Source organism: Aegilops tauschii, chromosome 7, assembly GCF_002575655.3.
Source record: "Aegilops tauschii subsp. strangulata cultivar AL8/78 chromosome 7, Aet v6.0, whole genome shotgun sequence".
NCBI lineage: Eukaryota > Viridiplantae > Streptophyta > Magnoliopsida > Poales > Poaceae > Aegilops > Aegilops tauschii.
In genome coordinates, this window is record NC_053041.3 from 379,756,600 (window position 1) to 379,778,011 (window position 21,412).

The window sequence follows — 21,412 nt, forward strand, 5'->3', positions numbered from 1 at the left end:
GTTTCATGAGCTAACTTAAGAGTGTTTAGTTCTTTAGTTAGACGCTCAATCTCCTTCTTATCATCATCATTCGTTTTATCTTGATTAACATGATTAATAGCAAGTTCATCATAGTTTTCATCACTAGAGTTGTCAACAAGTAAATCATCATCACCTAGCAAATCATCTTCATCACTATTGAAATCAACATACTTGGGGTGTGATACCTTCGGTTCTTTAGCCATGAAGCATCTTCCAAGTCCTTCATTTGGTGAGTCAAATATGTCATAGGAGTTGGTTGACACAAGTGCTAGACCAGTAACACCTTCATCTTGAGTATATACGGAGTCGGAGTGATAACTTCTCTCGGAGTGGTGGTCGGAGTCGGAGCTGGATACCCATTCACCAACATGAGCTTGATGTCTTCATTTTGTGTAGCTCCTTGATGACTTGTCCTTCTTCTCCAAATCCTTGCTTCTGCGAGAGGTTCTTCGTTCATAACGATCATCTCTACTCCTTCTCTCCCTTGGAGGTGATTCTTCTCTTTTGCTTCTCCTTTTAGGTGATTCTTCTCTTCTTTTGTAGGGAGCCGTACACTCATTGGAGTAGAGTCCGGGTCTTCCACAATTGTAGCAATTACGCTCATGACTAGAAGATCTTTTGTCATTGTAGGACCTTGACTTGGAACTTCTTTCTTTGCTTCTACTCTTGTAGAACTTGTTGAAGTTCTTCACCATTAGGCTCAATTCTTCATTGAAGGCTTGTTTCTCACTTGATGATGTAGGAGCATCACATGAGGCTTTGTAAGCACCACTAGACTTGTTGTGAAGCTCTTCTTTATACTTGAGTGACATCTCATGAGCAACAATTCTTCCAATGACTTCGGTTGGCTTGAGATCTTTGTAATTGGGCATCATTTGGATCAAAGTGCACACGGTATCATATTTTCCATCCAAGGCTCTTCGGATCTTCTTGATGATGAATCTGTCAGTCATCTCTTCACTTCCTAAGCCGGCAATCTCATTTGTGATGATAGCAAACCTAGAGTACATTTCAGCGACACCTTCACCATCCTTCATTTTGAACTTGTCAAGCTGACTTTGAAGCACATCCAATTTGGATTCCTTGACGGAGTCGGTACCTTCGTGCATATCAATCAAAGTATCCCAAATTTCCTTTGCATTCTCAAGACGACTAATTTTGTTGAATCCTTCGGGGCACAATCCATTGAAGAGGATATCGCAAGCTTGAGCATTGTATTGCAGCATCTTCAATTCTTTCGCGATAGCTTCACGATATGGTTCTCTCCCATCGAAGAATTCACCTTGCAAGCCAATACACACAATAGCCCAAACGGTAGGGTTATGTCCAAGAATATGCATTTTCATCTTATGCTTCCAACTAGCAAAATTAGTACCATCAAAGTAAGGACCTCTACGGTGGTATTTCCCTCGATAGACGCCATACTCTCCTAGGTTGTGAAACCAAGGCTATGATCACCAAAGCTATGGAAATCAAAGCAAATGGAGACCAAAGCTCTGATACCACTTGTAGGATCGAAAGTATGTCTAGAGAGGGGTGATTAGACTACTTGACCAAATAAAAATATAGTCTTTTCCCAATTTTAAGTCTTGGCAGATTTTAGAAACTTAGCACAAGTCAAGCAACCAACCTACACATGCAAATATAAGAGTATAGCAACGGAATGTAAATCATTGTATATGAAGGTAAAAGGGAAGAGTTTGGAGGGAGCAAACGCAATGTACACACGAATATGTTTCCCGTGGTTCCGATAGGTGGTGCTATCGTACATCCACGTTGATGGAGACTTCAACCCACAAAGGGTAACTGTTGCACGAGTCCACGGAGGGCTCCACCCACGAAGGGTCCATGAAGAAGCAACCTTGTCTATACCACCATGGCCATCGCCCACGAAGGACTTGCCTCACTATGGTAGATCTTCACGAAGTAGGCGATCTCCTTGCCCGTACAAACTCCTTGGTTCAACTCCACAATCTTGACGGAGGCTCCCAAGTAACGCCTAACCAATCTGGGAGACACCACTCTCCAAAAGGTAATATATGGTGTGTTGATGATGAACTCCTCGCTCTTGTGCTTCAAATGATAGTCTTCCCAACACTCAACTCTCTCTCACAGATTTGGATTTGGTGGAAAGATTATTTGAGTGGAAAGCAACTTGGGGAAGGCTAGAGATCAAGATTCTTGTGGTTGGATTGGAATATCTTGGTCTCAACACATGACTAGGTGATTCTCTCTCAGAAAATGAATGCTGGAAGTGTAGGCACATTCTGGTTGCTCTCTCCATGAATGGAGGATGGGTGGAGGGGTATATATAGCCTCCACACAAAATCAAACCGTTACACACAATTTACCAAACTCGGTGGGACCGAATAGTGAAACTTGGTCAGACCGATTTAGTTCAAAATGTGAACGTTAGGATTTTCGGTGAGACCGACATGTCAACTCAGTAGGACCGATTGTGTTAGGGTTAGGGCATAATGTAATCTCAGTGAGACCGATCACATTAACTCGGTGAGACCGATTTCTGTAGTAGGCAAACAGAGAGTTGGTCAGGCAAACTCGGTGGGACCGATCGCTCATTTCGGTGAGACTAAAACATTACAAAAAGGAAACAGAGAGTTTGCATTGCGAACTCAGTGGGACCGATCGGTCATCTCGGTTAGACCGAAATGTTACGAGATCCCTATCGGTGAGAACGAATTGATTAGGGTTTCTGGCAGTGGCTATGTCAAATGAACTCGGTGGCGCCGGATAGATCAAATTGGTGGGGCCGAGTTTGACTTTTGGTTTAGGACATATGTGGATATGAGAAAGTGGTTGAGGGCTTTTGGAGCATATTGGCAAGCAAGCCATTAAGCAACACCTCATCCCCTTTTAATAGTATTGGCTTTTCCTATGGACTCAATGTGATCTTGGATCACTAAAATGAAAATGTAGAGTCTTGAGCCTTTGCCAATATGTGTCCTTAGCAATTTGAGGGGCCCACATCTCTAGTCCATGCCATGCCAATCATTGAACTTTCTGAAATGATTATCTTGAAAGAATATTAGTTCAATGAGCTATATGTTGTTAGGAATTACCAAAACCACCCAGGGATTAGTTGCACTTTCACGAGGTTATCAACATGGCTACATGCTGGGGCATGACATCGGGCGCTCCTCATCATGCACTAATGAAAAGCCTGTCAAGGCTGTTAGAGATATATTAGGTATTTAGAGATTGTCTGGGATTAGATATGTATTGTTTCCATCTTATATCTAGGAGGCGTCTTTCCCTACGAGTCATACACAATATACACTCGCCCTCGAGGCTCAACACATCGAACTCATTACGTCAATCCTCTCCCTCTATCCCTTCTAACTTGGTATCAGCCTAACCAGCCCAAACACTAGCAGCCACCGCCACCGTCGCTCCGCGCTGCCCCCGGGGCGGTCGGTCTCCATGATCACCACCGGGGGCTGCACCGCCCGTACATAGGGTTCGTCCGCTGGTCGTGTTGACGGGCTGCCCTAGAGAGTCTTTTTCCTGATCCTTTGATCCATGTTTTCTCTCTCCCACCGATCATCTTAATCAGCGTTTTTCTTTTTGGTTCTTCGATATAAGATCGGTTTGCGTCGCCCGCCACCGCCGCCGACCCCGCGCCTCTACACCGACACTGTCGTGACCACCCGGCCTCTTCTCTGACCCGGTAGCGTCGTGCAACGCGGCGGCCTGTCACGACCGTCATTCGCGCATCTGCCTGCGCTGTCGCTCTACACCGGCCATCGCTGCCCCGCTCCAAACAGGACTGCTGCATCACCTACCATCTCCGTATGGCCGTCTCACGCACAGCGCTGCATTGGCCGCTCGGGCGTCGGTGCTGTGTTGGCAGCTCAGGCTTAAACACTCAAGAGCCGGCACCGCGTTGCCGCTCGGCTGCCAGGCGCAGGACGCGCTCGTTCGCACACCATTCCCAGCCGATCGCCGCCGCCTTGGTATGCCCGACCACCCCGCTTCACCGTCTGCGACGCCGTCATCCTCACCTTGCAGCGCCCCCGCCCTTGTGTGCAATCAGATTGATCACCCGTCCACCGTGATCCGCTCCATCCGCCCCGCGCGACTAAGGATGGCAATGGGTAGGGTATGGGGCGGGTAGAGCAATACCATAACCATACCCGTGTAGTCAATGGGTACAAAATTATACACATACCCGTACCCATGGGTATGAAACTTTACCCGTACCTATACCCGACGGGTACCCATACCCATTGGATACTCAACAGGTAGACCAAACGATACACAAGTTATTCGCAATTTTCTATTCATTTATAACACATTTGAGGAAAAAACATTGATCACAACTCATGAAGAGATAGTTGAGTACATGACAATTATGTCAATTCAAATTGACAATTGGTGACAACTCTAACATAGGTTCACAAGCTCACGACACAACTTTAACATAGTTACACATGTGAATCACAGGTAAGGTTCACATGGGTAAAAGGTTATACCCATGCCCTACCCATAACTTAACGGGTAGGGTATGGATACTACCCATGGGTATAAAATTGGGCCCACGCCCTGCCAATGCGGGTACGTTATCCGCGGGTATGATGACCCACAAGTATAGGGGATCAATTGTAGTCCTTTCGATAAGTAAGAGGGTCGAACCCAACAAGGAGCAGAAGGAAATGACAAGCGGTTTTCAGCAAGGTATTCTCTGCAAGCACTGAAATTATAAGTAGTGAGTAGTTTGATAGCAAGGTAATTTGTAACGAGCAAGTAACGGTAAAGACAAATAATGTGCAGCAAGGTAGCCCAATCATTTTGTGGCAAAGGACAGGCCAAAACGGTCTCTTATGATAAGCAAAGCGTTCTTGAGGGTACACGGGAATTTCATCTAGTCACTTTCATCATGTTGGTTTTTTTGTGTTCGCTACTTTGATAATTTGATATGTGGATGGACCGGTGCTTAGGGGTTGTTCTTAATTTAATAAACCTCCTACTTATGATTAACCCCCTCGCAAGCATCCACAACTACGAGAAAAGTATTAAGATAAAATCTAACCATACCATTGAACTTTTGGATCCAAATCAATCCCTTACGAAGTAGCGCATAAACTAGGGTTTAAGATTTTGTCACTCTTGTAACCCATCATCTAATAACTACTCCACAATGCATTCCCTTAGGCCCAAATATGGTGAAGTGCCATGTAGTCGACATTCACATGACACCACTAAGGGAATCACAACATACATACCATCAAAATATCGAACACATATCAAGTTCACATGATTACTTGCAACAAGTTTTCTCCCGTGACCTCAAGAACAAAAGTAACTACTCAAAAATGATAATCATGCTCAAGATCAGAGGGGTATTAAATAGCATAATGGATCTGAACATATAATCTTCCACCAAATAAACCATATAGTAATCAACTACAAGATGTAATCAACACTACTAGTCACCCACAAGCACCAATCTAAGGTTCTGGTACAAAGATTGAACATAAGAGATGAACTAGGGTTTGAGAGGAGATGGTGCTGCTGAAGATGTTGATGGAGATTGCCCTCCCAAAGATGGGAGAGTTCTTGGTGATGATGATGACGATGATTTCCCCCACCGGGAGGGAAGTACCCCCGGCGGAATCGCTCTGCCGGAGGGCAAAAGTGCTCCTGCCCAAGTTCCGCCTCGAGACAGCGGCGCTTCGTCCCAAAAGTCCTCTCCTTATTTTTTTAGGTCAAAATGACTTATATACCAGAAGAGGGGCACCGGAGGTGGGCCGAGGAGGGCACAACCCACCAGGGCGCGCCTGGGCTCCCTGGCATGCCCAGGTGGGTTGTGCCCACCTGGTGGGCCCCCTCTGGTAGTTATTTGCTCCAATAGTTCTTATATATTCAATAAAAAATCTCCGTGAAGTTTCAGGTCATTTGGAGATGTGCAGAATAGGTGGCCTGACGTAGCTTTTTCAGGTCCAGAATTCCAGCTGCCGGTATTCTCCCTCTTTGTGTGAACCTTGCATATTATGAGAGAGAAGGCATTAGAATTACTCCAAAAAAGCATTATTATGCATAAAAACTTCATAAATAACAATAAAAAAATGATAGAAAATGGACGTATCAACTTCCCCAAGCTTAGACCTTGCTTGTCCTCAAGCGAAAACCGAAATCGAAAAACATGTGCACATGCTTAGAGAGAGAGAGAGAGAGAGAGAGAGGTGCTGATAAAAACAAAATACTGACATAGAAGCATCATGTATATTACTAAACAACACCAAACTTTATCATAGAACATTTATCATAGAACTTTTATCACATAACTTTTATCACAGACTTCTCATGAATAAGTAACAATTCATCACAACATCAAAGTATAAAGCATAAACTCTATTGAAAATCAACAAACTATGTTCTCAGTCAACTTTGGAACTACAATTCATTATCTTTTCAGGAAGGGTCGCGTATCGGAGCCTTTTGGCAAGTCCACATACTCAACCATCATATAGTCTTCTATGATTGCTAACACTCACCGCATACACATGAGCAAAAAGTTTCAACTGGACACATAGAAAGATAGGGGCTTATAGTTTCGCCTCCCAACGTATTCACCTCAAGGGTGATGTCAACAATAATAACTCATGCCCACCCATATCTAACTGGATATATGTGTCTAGATCTTTCCTCACCACATGATGATTGCCAAAATAGAAAATAAAAAAGAATATAGAGAGATACTTTGGCTCTTGCGTAAAATAAATACATAAAAGTAAAAGATAGGCCCTTTGCAGAGGGAAGCAGAGGTTGCCATGCGCTTTTTGGCTGTATGCTCAATCTCTTAGTGCAAAATAACGCCATGTTATATTGCCCCTTATGATAGCAACCTTTATTATGCAGTTTGTCGCCTTTATTATTTTGCCATCACAAGTTCGTACAACGCTCAATTTTCTCTTACACTAAATGATCTAACACATTTAGAAGCAATTTTTATTGCCTTATTGCACCGATGACAACTTACTTGAAGTATCTTACTCAATCCATAAGTAGGTATAGTGGACTCTCAAAATAAGATTTGGGTTGAGGGTTTTGGATGCACAAGTAGTATCTCTACTTAGTCCAGAATTTTTGGCTAGCAAAGATGGGGGGGCAAGCACCACATGTTAAAGGATCTATGACAATATAACTTTTATGTGAATATGAACAAACATAAATCATTACGTTGTCTTCCTTGTCCAACGTCAACAATTTTGGCATATAATATTTTGATGGGGGATCACAATCATAGAAGATGTCCAAGATAGTGTATTTGCATGTGAATCTTCTCTTCACTTATTAATTCTTTCATGAACTGCATCATTGACCAATGCTATGTTTGTAAATCTCCAATAAAATTTTCTACTTATACTCTTCCTTATGTGATGTCATTACTTACCATAAGATTAGCATATGATCTTTTACGTTTATTTACTTTCTTTTTATTGAACAAGAAGGTAAAGAAAGCAAAACTCAAACTAAACTTTATTATATATCTCGCACACGATTACAAGGATAGATCACTAAGCAAGCACTCATAAAGAAAGGATCAAACTAAAATTTTATTCTACCAAATTGAAAGACAACTAAGGATCGAGCTCAGATAAGTAAAAGCAAAAGATAGTTTGGTGATACGATACCGGGGCACCTCCCCCAAGCTTGGCACAAGCCAAGGGGAGTGCCCATACCCGATACTCAAGTCCCCTTTGGTGTTGAAGAAGGAGGTGGTGGTGATGAAGTAACAGCGGGTTCGTCCTTCTCTTTCAGGCTCAAAAGATTCTCCAATCTTCGGATGACGCTCTGAAGGGTAATGATGTGCTCTTGCAATAAAATATTTTCACGAGTAAGACATTTGTTTTGAACATGAACCGTTTCAATGATCCTAAAGGCTTCAATCTCAGTGTGAGTGAGGTATTCATTGTATGGTTGAAGGATATCTTCTTCTTCCTCCACGGGCAAGGCTTGCTCTATTGCTGGAGCTTGATCTCCAACGGCTTCCTTACTCTTGTCCCTCTTGAAAGATTCTTCGATCTCTTCTCTCTTCGATTCAATCATCATCAACCAAGCATTCTCTTCTACGTTGTTGGAGGGGACAGAAGACATGATGCTGGCCTTGATGGATCTGGTAGAAAAGAACAAGAAAAGAAAACATAAGATTTCTCTGTGATACGATGGTCAATAGGTTCGAGGGGTATATAAAGATTTTTTTATCTTGGGAGACAAGCAAACAGGAGAAAAACGGAGTACAGAAGGTACCCGAGGTGGGCACAACCCACCTGGGCGCGCGTGGCAAGCCAGGCGCGCCCTAGTGTCTTGTGCCCACCAGGGTTGCCTTCCTAATTGTTTCTTATTTTCCTTTTTTTAATATATTCCAAAACTGACAGAAAATATTTTTGCGGACTTTTCGGAGTCTGTTTACTTACTGTATCACCTGCCTCTCCTTTTTCATGATTCTGGAGTGTTCCGGAAGATTTCCTTTATGTGTTCTTCCGGTGTCATAGTTTCGAAAATATGGATTTCAACATTAATGGGCGTACCTGAGATATAATGTTTTGTTCTTTGCCCATTGACAATCTTCGGGTTAGTACCTTCAGCATATTTATTTTGATAGCTCCAGATCGATAAACCTCCTCGATAACATAAGCTCCTCCCCATTGGGAGAGAAGTTTTCCTGCAAAGAATCTGAAACAATAGTTGTACAAAAGAACATATTCTCCAACTTTGAACTCAAGCTTTTGGATTCTTTTATCATACCATCTTTTAACTTTTTCTTTAAATAATTTGGCATTTTCGTAGGCTTGGGTTTTCCATTCATCTAGTGAGCTAATATCAAATAACCTCTTTTCACCGGCAAGTTTGAAATCATAGTTGAGTTCTTTGATTGCCCAATATGCTTTATGTTCCAACTCAAGAGGCAAATGACAAGCTTTTCCATAAACCATTTTATAAGGAGACATACCAATAGGATTTTTATAAGTTGTTTTGTAAGCCCAAAGTGCATCATCTAATTTCTTAGACCAATTCTTCTGGGACCTATTGACAGTTTCTTGTAAAATTAATTTTATTTCTCTATTGCTAAGTTCAACTTGACCACTAGACTGAGGATGATAGGGGGATGCAATTTTATGGTTAACATCATACTTAGCAAGAATTTTACGAAAAGCACCATGAATAAAATGTGAACCACCATCAGTCATTAAATATCTAGGGACTCCAAACCTTAGGAAAATAACTTCCTTAAGCATTTTAATAGAGGTGTTGTGATCGGAACTACTAGTTGGAATAGCTTCTACCCACTTAGTAACATAATTAACAGCAACCAAAATATGTGTAGACCCATTAGAGGAAGGAAAAGGCCCCATGTGATCGAAACGCCAAACATCAAATGGTTCAACAGTAAGAGAATAATTCATAGGAATTTCCTGATGCTTACCAATGTTACCAATTCTTTGACATTCATCACAAGATAAAACAAACTTACGGGCATCCTTGAAGAGAGTAGGCCAATAAAAACCAGATTGTAATACCTTGTGTGCAGTTTTGTCTCCCGCATGATGCCCTCCGTAAGCTTCGGAGTGAAATTTCCGTAGGATTTTTTCCTGTTCATGCTCAGGTACACAACGTCTAATAATACCATCTACTCCTTCTTTATAAAGATGTGGGTCATCCCAAAAGTAGTTTCTTAAATCATAGGAGAAATTTTCTTTTCTTGGTAAGTGAAGCTAGATGGTATATATTTAGTAACAATGTAGTTAGCATAGTCAACATAACAAGGAGTGTTATGAGAAACATTTATTGCAGCTAATTGCTCATCACAAAAACAATCATTAATAGGTTGTGGGTCATCATGAATAACATTTAATTTCTTATCAACTCTTTGTCCTAGAACAGCACCAACATCATAATCACTAGCATCACACATAATTTCAAAAGACAAGTCCCAATCAGGTGGTTGAACAATAGGTGCAGAGATTAAGGCTTTCTTAAGTGTTTCAAAGGCTTCTACACAATCGTCATAAAAAACAAATGGAACATCCTTTTGTAAAAGATTTGTAAGAGGCCTAGAAATTTTAGAAGAAGTCTTTAATAATCCTCCTATAAAAACCAGCATGACCGGGGAAACTACGAATACCTTTGATATCTTTAGGGAATGGTATTTTCTAAATTGCATCAACTTTAGCTTTATCCACCACAATACCTCGTTCAGAAATTTTATGTCCCAAGACAATACCTTCATTAACCATAAAGTGGCACTTCTCCCAATTCAAGACAAGATTAGTTTGCTCGCATATCTGCAAAAGTCGATCAAGGTTGCTTAAGCAATCATCAAAAGAAGTTCCGTAAATAGAAAAATCATCCATGAAAACATCAACAATCTTTTAACAAAAATCAGAGAATATAGCAGCCATACATATTTAAAAGGTAGCAAGAGCATTAATTGCATAAACCAAAAGGCATTCATCTATAAGCATAAGTTCCAAAAGGACAAGTAACGGTGGTTTTCTCTTGATCAGGTTGTGAGACACGTATTTTAGCAAAACCAGAATATCCATCAAGGAAACAAAAGTGTGTGTGCTTACATAGTCTTTCTAATATTTGATCAATGAAAGGCAGAGGGTAATGATATTTTCTAGTTCCTTTATTTAATTTTCTAAAATCAATTACCATTCTATAACCAGTGACAACTCTTTGTGGAATAAGTTCATTTTTATCATTAGGAGCAACGGTAATACCTCCCTTCTTAGGGACACAATGAACGGGGCTTACCCATCTACTATCAGCTATAGGATAGATTATACCTACTTCCAGAAGCTTTAGTATTTTAGTTCTTACCACTTCTTTCATTTAGGATTTAAACGTTGTTGGTGATCAACAACGAGTTTAGCATCAGGTTCCATATTAATCTTGTGCTGACAGAGAGTGGGACTAATGCCTTTAAGACCGTCAAGAGTATATCCAATAGCAACACGGTGCTTCTTCAGAATTTTCAATAATCTTCCTTCTTCATGTTCTGAAAGTTTAGCACTAATAATAACATGATATATCTTTATATCATCAAGATAAGCATATTTCATAGTGTCTGGTGATACGACTCCAATGTATCAATAATTTTTTCTTGTTCCACGCTATTATATTATCTGTTTTGGATGTTTTATATGCTATTTTATATTATTTTTGGGACTAACTTATTAACTTAGAGCCCAGTGCCAGTTTCTATTTTTTTCCTTGTTTTTGGATTTCGCAGAAAAGGAATACCAAATGGAGTCCAAACGGAATAAAACCTTCGCGATGATTTTTCTTGGACTAGAAGACACCCAGGAGACTTGGAGATGAAGTCGGAGGAGCCACGAGGCGGCTACACGGGTGGAGGGCGCGCCCCTATCTTGTGGGCCCCCGTGACCCTCCTGACCTAATTCTTTCGCCTATATATTCACATATATTCCCAAACCACCAGAGGAGTGCACAAAAATACTTTTCCACCGTTGCAACCTTCTGTACCCATGAGATCCCATCTAGGGACCTTTTCTGGCACCCTGCCAGAGGGGGATTCGATCACGGAGGGATTCTACATCAACCATATTGCCCTTCCGATGAAGCGTGAGTAGTTTACCACAGACCTACGGGTCCATAGCTAGTAGGTAGATGGCTTCTTCTCTCTCTTTGATTCTCAATACCATGTTCTCCTCGATGTTCTTGGAGATCTATTTGATATAATACTTTTTTGCGGTGTGTTTGCCGAGGTCCGATGAATTATGGATTTATGATGAGCTTATCTATGAAAATTATTTGAATCTTCTCCGAATTCTTTTATGCATGATTTGATATCTTTGTAATTCCCTTCGAACTATCGGTTTGGTTTAGCCAACTAGATTGGTTTTTCTTGCAATGGGAGAAGTGCTTAGCTTTGGGTTCAATCTTGCGGTGTCCTTTCCCAGTGACAATAGGGGCAACAAGGCACGTATTGTATTATTTCCATCGAGGATAAAAAGATGGGGTTTTCACCATATTGCTTGAGTTAATTTCTCTACATCATGTCATCTTATTTAATGCGTTACTCCATTCTTTATGAACTTAATACTCTAGATGCATGCTGGATAGCGGTCGATGTGTGGAGTAATAGTAGTAGATGTAGAATCGTTTCGGTCTACTTGACACAGACGTGATGCCTACATTTCATAATCATTGCCTTAGATATCGTCATAACTTTGCACTTTTCTATCAATTGCTCGACAGTAATTTGTTCACCCACCATACTATTTGCTATCATGAGAGAAGCCTCTAGTGAAACCTATGGCCCCCGGGTCTATTTTCCATCATATAAGTTTCCGATCTACTATTTTGCAATCTTTTACTTTATCTTTTATCTATCTCTATCAAATCTCACTTTTGCAAGTAACGGTGAAAGGATTGACAAACCCTTTATTGCGTTGGGTTCAGGGTGTTTGATTGTTTGTGCAGGTATTCGGTGATTTGTGCGTTGTCTCCTACTAGATCGATACCTTGGTTCTCAAACTGAGGGAAATACTTATCTCTACTTTGTTGCATCACCCTTTCCTCTTCAAGGAAAAAACCAATGCAAGCTCAAGAAGTAGCAGGAAGAATTTCTGGTGCTTTTTCCGGGGAGATCTACGCCAAGTCAAGACATACCAAGTACCCACCATAAACTCTCATCTCTTGCATTACATTATTCGCCATTCGCCTCTCGTTTTCCTCTCCCCCACTTCTAAAACGATTTTTTTAAAAGATTTGCCTTTTCTTCGCCCCTCTTCCATTCATCTTCTTCATTTGCTTTTTGTTTGCTCGTGTGTTGGATTGCTTGCTTTGTCACGATGGCTCAAGAGAATACTAAATTGTGTGATTTTTCCAACACTAATAACAATGATTTTATTAGTACTCCCATTGCTCCCGCCACTAGTGCGGAATCTTATGAAATTAATGTCGCTTTGCTGAATCTTGTTATGAAAGATCGACTTTCTGGCCTTCCTAGTGAAGATGTCCCATCCCATCTGAATAATTTCGTTGAGTTGTGTGATATGCAAAAGAAAAAAGATGTGGATAATGATATTGTTAAATTGAAGTTATTTTCGTTCTCCCTTCGAGATCGTGCTAAAACTTGGTTTTCATCTTTGCCCAAACATATTATTTATTCATGGAATAAGTGTAAAGATGCTTTTATTTCCAAGTATTTTCCTCCCGCTAAAATCATCTCCCTTAGGAACGATATTATGAATTTTAAGCAATTTGATCATGAACATGTTGCACAATCTTGGGAGAGGATGAAATTGATGATACAAAATTTCCCTACTCATGGTTTGAATTTGTGGATGATTATACAAAAAAATTATGCCGGATTGAATTTTGCTTCTAGAAATCTATTTGATTCGGCCGCTGAAATTACTTTTATGGAAAAGTACTTTAGGAGAAGCTACTAAACTCCTAGATAATATTATGGTTAATTATTCTCAATGGCATACCGAAAGATCTTCCACTAGTAAAAAGTGCATGCGATTGAAGAGATTAATGTTTTGAGTGGAAAGATGGATGAACTTATGAAATTATTTGCTAGAAAGAGTGCTTCTATTAATCCTAATGATATGCCTTTGTCTACTTTGATTGAGAATAATAATGAATCTATGGATGTGAATTTTGTTGGTAGGAACAATATTGGTAATAACGTGTATAGAGGTAGTTTTAATCCTAGGCCTTTTCCTAGTAATTCCTCTAATAATTATGGTAATTCCTAGAACAATTCTTATGGAAATTATAATAAGATGCCCTCTGATTTTGAGAATAGTGTTAAAGACTTTATGAGTCCGCAAAAGAATTTCAACACTTTGATTGAAGAAAATTGCTCAAGATTGATGATTTGGCTAGGAACGTGGATATAATTTCTCTTGATGTTGATTCTTTGAAACTTAGATCTATTCCACCCAAGCATGATATTGAGTCTCTCAAAGCTATGAGAATTTCCATTGATGAGTGCAAAGAAAGAACCGCTAAGATGCGTGCCAAACGAGATTGGTTTGTAAAAACGTGTTCTTCTAGTTTCCGTGAAAATAATGATGAAGATCCTAAAGTGATTGATGTGACTCCTATTGAATCTTTGTTTTCCAATATAAATCTTGATAAAGATGGGACTGGAGATGAGTCAACTTTAGTTAAAAGGCGTCCCAATGATTCGGAGTTTTTAGATCTTGATGCATAAATTGATAAAAGTGGGATTGGAGAGGTCAAAACTTTAAGTAGCAATGAACCCACTCTTTTTGTTTCAAGGAATTTAATTATGATAATTTTTCTTTAATAGATTGTATTTACTTGTTGTAATCCATGTTGAATTCTCCTCATGCTTATAATAAAAACAAAGCTTTTACTAAACATATCGTTGATGTTATGATGCAATATTTTGCAGAAAAGCTTGAATTGGAAGTTTCTATCCCTAGAAAACTTTATGATGAGTGGGAACCTACTATTAGGATTAAGATTAAATATTATGAGTGCCATGCTTTGTGTGATTTGGGTGCTAGCGTTTCCATGATTCCAAAAACTTTATGTGATGTGTTAGGTTTCCGTGAATTTGATGATTGTTCTCTAAATTTGCATCTTGCGGATTCCACTATTAAGAAACCTATGGAAAGGATTAATGATGTTCTTATTGTTGCAAATAGGAATTATGTGCCCGTAGATTTCATTGTTCTTGATATATATTGCAATCCTACATGTCCTATTATTGTTAGTAGACCTTTCCTTAGAACGATTGGTGCAATTATTGATATGAAAGAAGGAAACATTAAATTTCAATTTCCGTTAAGGAAGGGCATGGAACACTTTCCAAGAACGAAAATTAAATTGCCATATGAATCTATTATGAGAGCTACTTATGGATTGCATACCAAATATGACAATACCTAGATCTATTCGTGTTTTTAGGCCAAGCTAAGGGCGTTAAACAATAGCGCTTGTTGGGAGGCAACCCAATTTTATTTTTGTTCTTTGCTTTTTGGTTCTGTTTTGCAAAAAAATATTCATCTAGCCTCTGGTTAGATGTGGTTTTGTGTTTTAATTAGTATTTGTGCCAAGTAAGACCTTTGGGATAGCCTACGGTGATAGTTGTTTTGATCTTGCTGAAAAACATAAACTTTTGTGCCCAGGAAAATAATTTAAATTTTTTACAGATGTGTGCTTTTAATCTGATTCTTTCTTCACAAGATTAGTACACAAATTTCCCAGGTTGTCCTAATTTTTCAGAATTTTTGGAGTTACAGAAGTATTCGAGAGTTACAGATTACTACAGACTGTTCTGTTTTTGACATATTCTGTTTTCTATGTGTTGTTTGCTTATTTTGATGGATCTATGGGTAGTATCGGGGGGGGGGGGTATGAAGCATGGAAAAGTTGGAATACAGTAGATATTACACCAATATAAATAAATAATGAGTTCACAACAATATCAAAAGTGGTGATTTATTTTCTTATACTAACGGAGCTTATGAGATTTTCTGTTGAGTTTTGTGTTGTGAAGTTTTCAACTTTTGGGTAAGGATTTGATGGACTATGGAATAAGGAGTGGCAAGAGCCTAAGCTTGGGGATTCCCATGGCACCCCAAGGTAATATTCAAGGACAACCAAGAGCCTAAGCTTGGGGATGCCCCGGAAGGCACCCCCTCTTTCGTCTTCGCCTATCGGTAACTTTACTTGAGGCTATATTTTTATTCACCACATGATATGTGTATTGCTTGGAGCGTCTTGTATGATTTGGGTCTTTCCTTTTTAGTTTTCCATAATCACCCTTGCTGTACACACCTTTTGAGAGGGACACACATGAATCGTGATTTATTAGAATACTCTATGTGCTTCACTTATATCTTTTGAGCTAGGCAATTTTGCTCTAGTGCTTCACTTATATCTTTTTAGAGCACGGCGGTGGCTTTATTTTATAGAAATTAATGTATTCTCATGCTCCACTTATATTATTCTGAGAGTCTTTAAACAACATGGTAATTTGCTTTGGTTATAAATTTAGTCCTAATATGATAGGCATCCAGGAGGGATATAATTAAAAAATTCATATAAAGTGCATTGAATACTATGAGAAGTTTGATTCCTTGTGATTGTTTTGAGATATAAAGATGGTGATATTAGAGTCATGCTAGTGAGTAGTTGTGAATTTGAGAAATACTTGTGTTAAGGTTTGTAATTCCCGTAGCTTGCACGTATGGTGAACCGTTATGTAACGAAGTTGGAGCATGAGGTATTTTTTGATTGTCTTCCTTATGAGTGGCGGTCGGGGACGAGCGATGGTCTTTTCCTACCAATTTATCCCCCTAGGAGCATGTGTGTAGTACTTTGTCTCGATGACTAATAGATTTTTGCAATAAGTATGTGAGTTCATTATGACTAATGTTGAGTCCATGGATTATACACACTCTCACCCTTCCACCATTGCTAGCCTCTCTAGTACCACACAACTTTTGCCGGTACCATACACCCACCATATACCTTCCTCAAAACAGCCACCATACCTACCTATTATGGCATTTCCATAGCCATTCCGAGATATATTGACACGCAACTTTCCACCATTCTGTTTATTATAACATGCATCATCATTGTCATATTGCTTTGCATGATCATGTAGTTGACATCGTATTTGTGGCAAAGCCACCGTTCATAATTCTTTCATACATGTCAGTCTTGATTCATTGCACATTCCGGTACACCGCCGGAGGCATTCATATAGAGTCATATTTTGTTCTAAGTATCGAGTTGTAATTCTTGAGTTGTAAGGAAATAAAAGTGTGATGATCTTATATTTAGAGCATTGTCCCATGTAGTTGGATGCACACCCACCATATACCTTCCTCAAGACAGCCACCATACCTACCTATTATGGCATTTTCATAGCCATTCCGAGATATATTGCCATGCAACTTTCCACCGTTCCGTTTATTATGACACGCTCCATCATTGTCATATTGCTTTGCATGATCATGTAGTTGACATTGTATTTGTGGCAAAGCCACCGTTCATAATCCTTTCATACATGTCACTCATGAGTCATTGCACATCCCGGTACACCGCCGGAGGCATTCATATAGAGTCATATTTTGTTCTAAGTATCGAGTTGTAATTCTTGAGTTCTAAGTAAATAAAAGTGTGATGATCATCATTATTAGAGCATTGTCCGAGTGAGGAAAGGATGATGGAGACTATGATTCCCCCACAAGTCGGGATGAGACTCCGGACAAAAAAAAAGAAAGAGGCCATAAAAAAAGAGAAAGGCCCAAATAAAAAAATAAAAAATGAGAGAAAAAGAGAGAAGGGGCAATGCTACTATCCTTTTACCACACTTGTGCTTCAAAGTAGCACCATAATCTTCATGATAGAGAGTCTCCTATGTTGTCACTTTCATATACTAGTGGGAATTTTACATTATAGAACTTGGCTTGTATATTCCAATGATGGGCTTCCTCAAAATTCCCTAGGTCTTCGTGAGCAAGCGAGTTGGATGCACACCCACTTAGTTTCTTTTGTTGAGCTTTCATACACTTATAGCTCTAGTGCATCCGTTGCATGGCAATCCCTACTCACTCACATTGACATCTATTGATGGGCATCTCCATAGCCCGTTGATACGCCTAGTTGATGTGAGACTATCTCCTTCCTTTTGTCTTCTCCATAACGACCATATTCTATTCCACCTATAGTGCTATGTCCATGGCTCACGCTCATGGATTGCGTGAAAGTTGAAAAAGTTTGAGAACATCAAAAGTATGAAACAATTGCTTGGCTTGTCATCGGGGTTGTGCATGATTTGAATATTTTATGTGATGAAGATGGAGCATAGCCAGACTATATGATTTTGTAGAGATAAGATTTCTTTGGCCATGTTATTTTGAGAAGACATAATTGCCTTGTTAGTATGCTTGAAGTATTATTGTTTTTATGTCAATATTAAACTTTTGTTTTGAATCTTATGGATCTGAACATTCATGCCACAATAAAGAAAAATTACATGGATCTATATGTTAGGTAGCATTCCACATCAAAAATTCAGTTTTTATCATTTACCTACTCGAGGACGAGCAGGAATTAAGCTTCGGGATGCTTGATACGTCTCCAACGTATCTATAATTTTTATTGTTCCATGCTATTATATTATCTATTTTGTATGTTTTATATGCATTAATATGCTATTTTATATTATTTTTGGGACTAACTTATTAACCTAGAGCTCAGTGCCAGTTTATGTATTTTCCTTGTTTTTGAGTTTTGCAGAAAAGGAATACCAAACAATGTCCAAACGGAATAAAACCTTCGCAATGATTTTTCATGGACCATAAGACACCCAGGAGACTTGGAGATGAAGTCAGAGGAGCCACAAGGCGGCCACAAGGTGGAGGGCGCGCCTAGGGGGGGTAGGGCGTGCCCGTGTCTTGTGGGCACCCCGTGACCCTCCTGACCTAATTCTTTCGCCTATATATTCACATATATTCCCAAACCACCAGAGGAGTCCACGAAAACACTTTTCCACCGCCGCAACCTTCTATACCCGTGCGATCCCATCTAGGGACCTTTTCTGGCACCCTGCCGGAGGGGGATTCGATCACGGAGGGCTTCTACATCAACCCTATTGCCCTTCTGATGAAGCGTGAGTAGTTTACCACGGACCTATGGGACTATAGCTAGTAGCTAGATGGCTTCTTCTCTCTCTTTGATTCTCAGTACCATGTTCTCCTCAATGTTCTTGGAGATCTATTCGATGTAATACTTTTTTGCGGTGTGTTTGTCGAGATCCGATGAATTGTGGATTTATGATCAGCTTATCTATGAATATTATTTGAATCTTCTCCAAATTCTTTTATGCATGATTTGATATCTTTGTAATTCTCTTCGAACTATCGGTTTGGTTTCGCCAACTAGATTGGTTTTTCTTGCAATGGGAGAAGTGCTTAGCTTTGGGTTCAATCTTGCAGTGTCCTTTCCCAATGACAGTAGGGGCGGCAAGGCACGTATTGTATTGTTGCCATCGAGGATAAAAAGATGGGGTTCTCATTATATTGCTTGAGTTCTACATCATGTCATCTTACTTAATGCGTTACTCCGTTCTTTATGAACTTAATACTCTAGATGCATGCTGGATAGCGGGCGATGTGTGGATTAATAGTAGTAGATGTAGAATTGTTTCGGTCTACTTGACACGGACATGATGCCTATATTTCATAATCATTGCCTTAGATATCGTCATAACTTTGCGCTTTTCCATCAATTGCTCGGCAGTAATTTGTTCACCCACCGTACTATTTGCTATCATGAGAGAAGCCTCTAGTGAAACCTATGGCCCCTGGGTCTATTTTCCATCATATAAGTTTCCAATCTACTATCTTGCAATCTTTTACTTTCCGATCTATAAACCAAAAATACCAAAAATGTTTACTTTATCTTTTATCTATCTCTATCATATCTCACTTTTGCAAGTAACCGTGAAGGGATTGACAACCCCTTTATCGCCTTGGGTGCAAGTTGTTTGATTGTTTGTGCCAGTATTCGGTGATTTGTGCGTTGTCTCCTATTGGATTGATACCTTGGTTCTCAAACTGAGGGAAATACTTATCTCTACTTTGCTGCATCACCATTTCCTCTTCGAGTGAAAAACCAACGCAAGCTCAAGAAGTAGCATCTGGCAACTGTTTTAATTCAAACACAGGATCACCTTTAGGTGGAGCAGGACCTCCTAGAGTTTCAATAGGCAAATTGTGTTTAAGTAGAGGTTGTTGTTCAAAGAAAATTTTATCTATCTCATTTATTTCATGCATATGCATATCATTTTCATGGTCTAGCAAATATTGTTCTAGTGGATCAGTAGGAGGCACGCCAATAGAAGCAAGACCAATTATTTCATCCTTACTAGGCAATTCTTTTTTATGATGCTTTCTATTGAACTTGGAAAATTTAAACTCATCAGACTCATCACCAAAATTAACACTAACAGTTTGTTTCTCACAATCTATTTTTGCATTAACATTGTTCAAGAAAGGTCTACCAAAGATAACGGGACAAAAGTCATATTGTGGGGAACCAAGAACTAGAAAATCAGTAGGATATTTTATTTTCCCACACAAGACTTCAACATCTCTAACAATCCAAAGTGGTGTGATGGTGTCTCTATTAGCAAGTTTAATAGTAACATCTATGTCTTCTATTTCAGCGGGTGCTATATCATTCATAATTTCTTGATATAAGGTAAAAGGAATAGCACTCACGCTAGCTCCTAAGTCACATAAACCATGATAACAATTATAAAAGGTTATATTAGAGTTGTTTTCATCCTTACTAGGCAATTTCTCTTCTGTTTAAAGTTGTTTTCATGGTTATGTTTACTTCACTTTTTCTAGAAGTGCAGAACAACTGGATCAACATTATAAATGATAGTTTCATCATTAGCTATTACTGGTTCTTTAATAGGTGGGTGATATTTAAACCACTTCTCCTTACGAAGGTCAACATGAGTAGCAAATGATTCACAAAAAGAGGCTACTATCTCAGATTCAAGTCCATATTTAGTGCTAAACTTTTGAAAAGCATCGGTATTCATAAAAGATTTAACACAATCAAACTTAAGCTTAATACATGACTCTTTACCTTTGTCGAGTTCCCAATCTTCAGAGTTGAGTTTAATTCTCTCTAAAAGATCCCACCTGAATTCAATAGTATTCTTCTTAAAGGAACTAGTACAAGAATTATCGAGCATGGATTGATCATCACGAGAAAGCCGAGCATAAAAATTCTGAATGATAATATCTCTTGAGAGCTCATGATTGGGGCATGAATATAACATTGACTTAAGCCTCCCCCAAGCTAGAGCAATACTTTCTCCTTCATGAGGCCAAGAATTATATATATAATTCCGGTCACGATGAACTAGATGCATAGGATAAATTTTTTGGTGAAATTCCAATTTCAATCAATTCCAATTCCAACATCCAATATCATCACATAGCCTATACCATGCCAATGCTTTTACCTTCAAATATAAAGGGAAAGCATTATTCTTAGCTTCACCTTCGGGTAAACCTGCAAGCTTAAACAATCCACAAATTTCATCCACATATATCAAGTGCATATCAGGATGTTCGGTTCCATCTCCTACATAAGGATTAGCTAGCAGTTGTTCTATCATACCCGAAAAAATTCCAAAACCAATATTTTCAATAGGTACAGTATGTTGAAGGGTAACTAATTGTGGTTCCAGTTGAGGTGAAGATACCCCGAACAAACCCTTCAAAGGATTGTTCTACGTAGTAACAAGTGGCAATAATTTTTCCTTACCGATTCCCACTTACCAAGAGCGCTTCACTCCCCGGCAACGGTGCCAGAA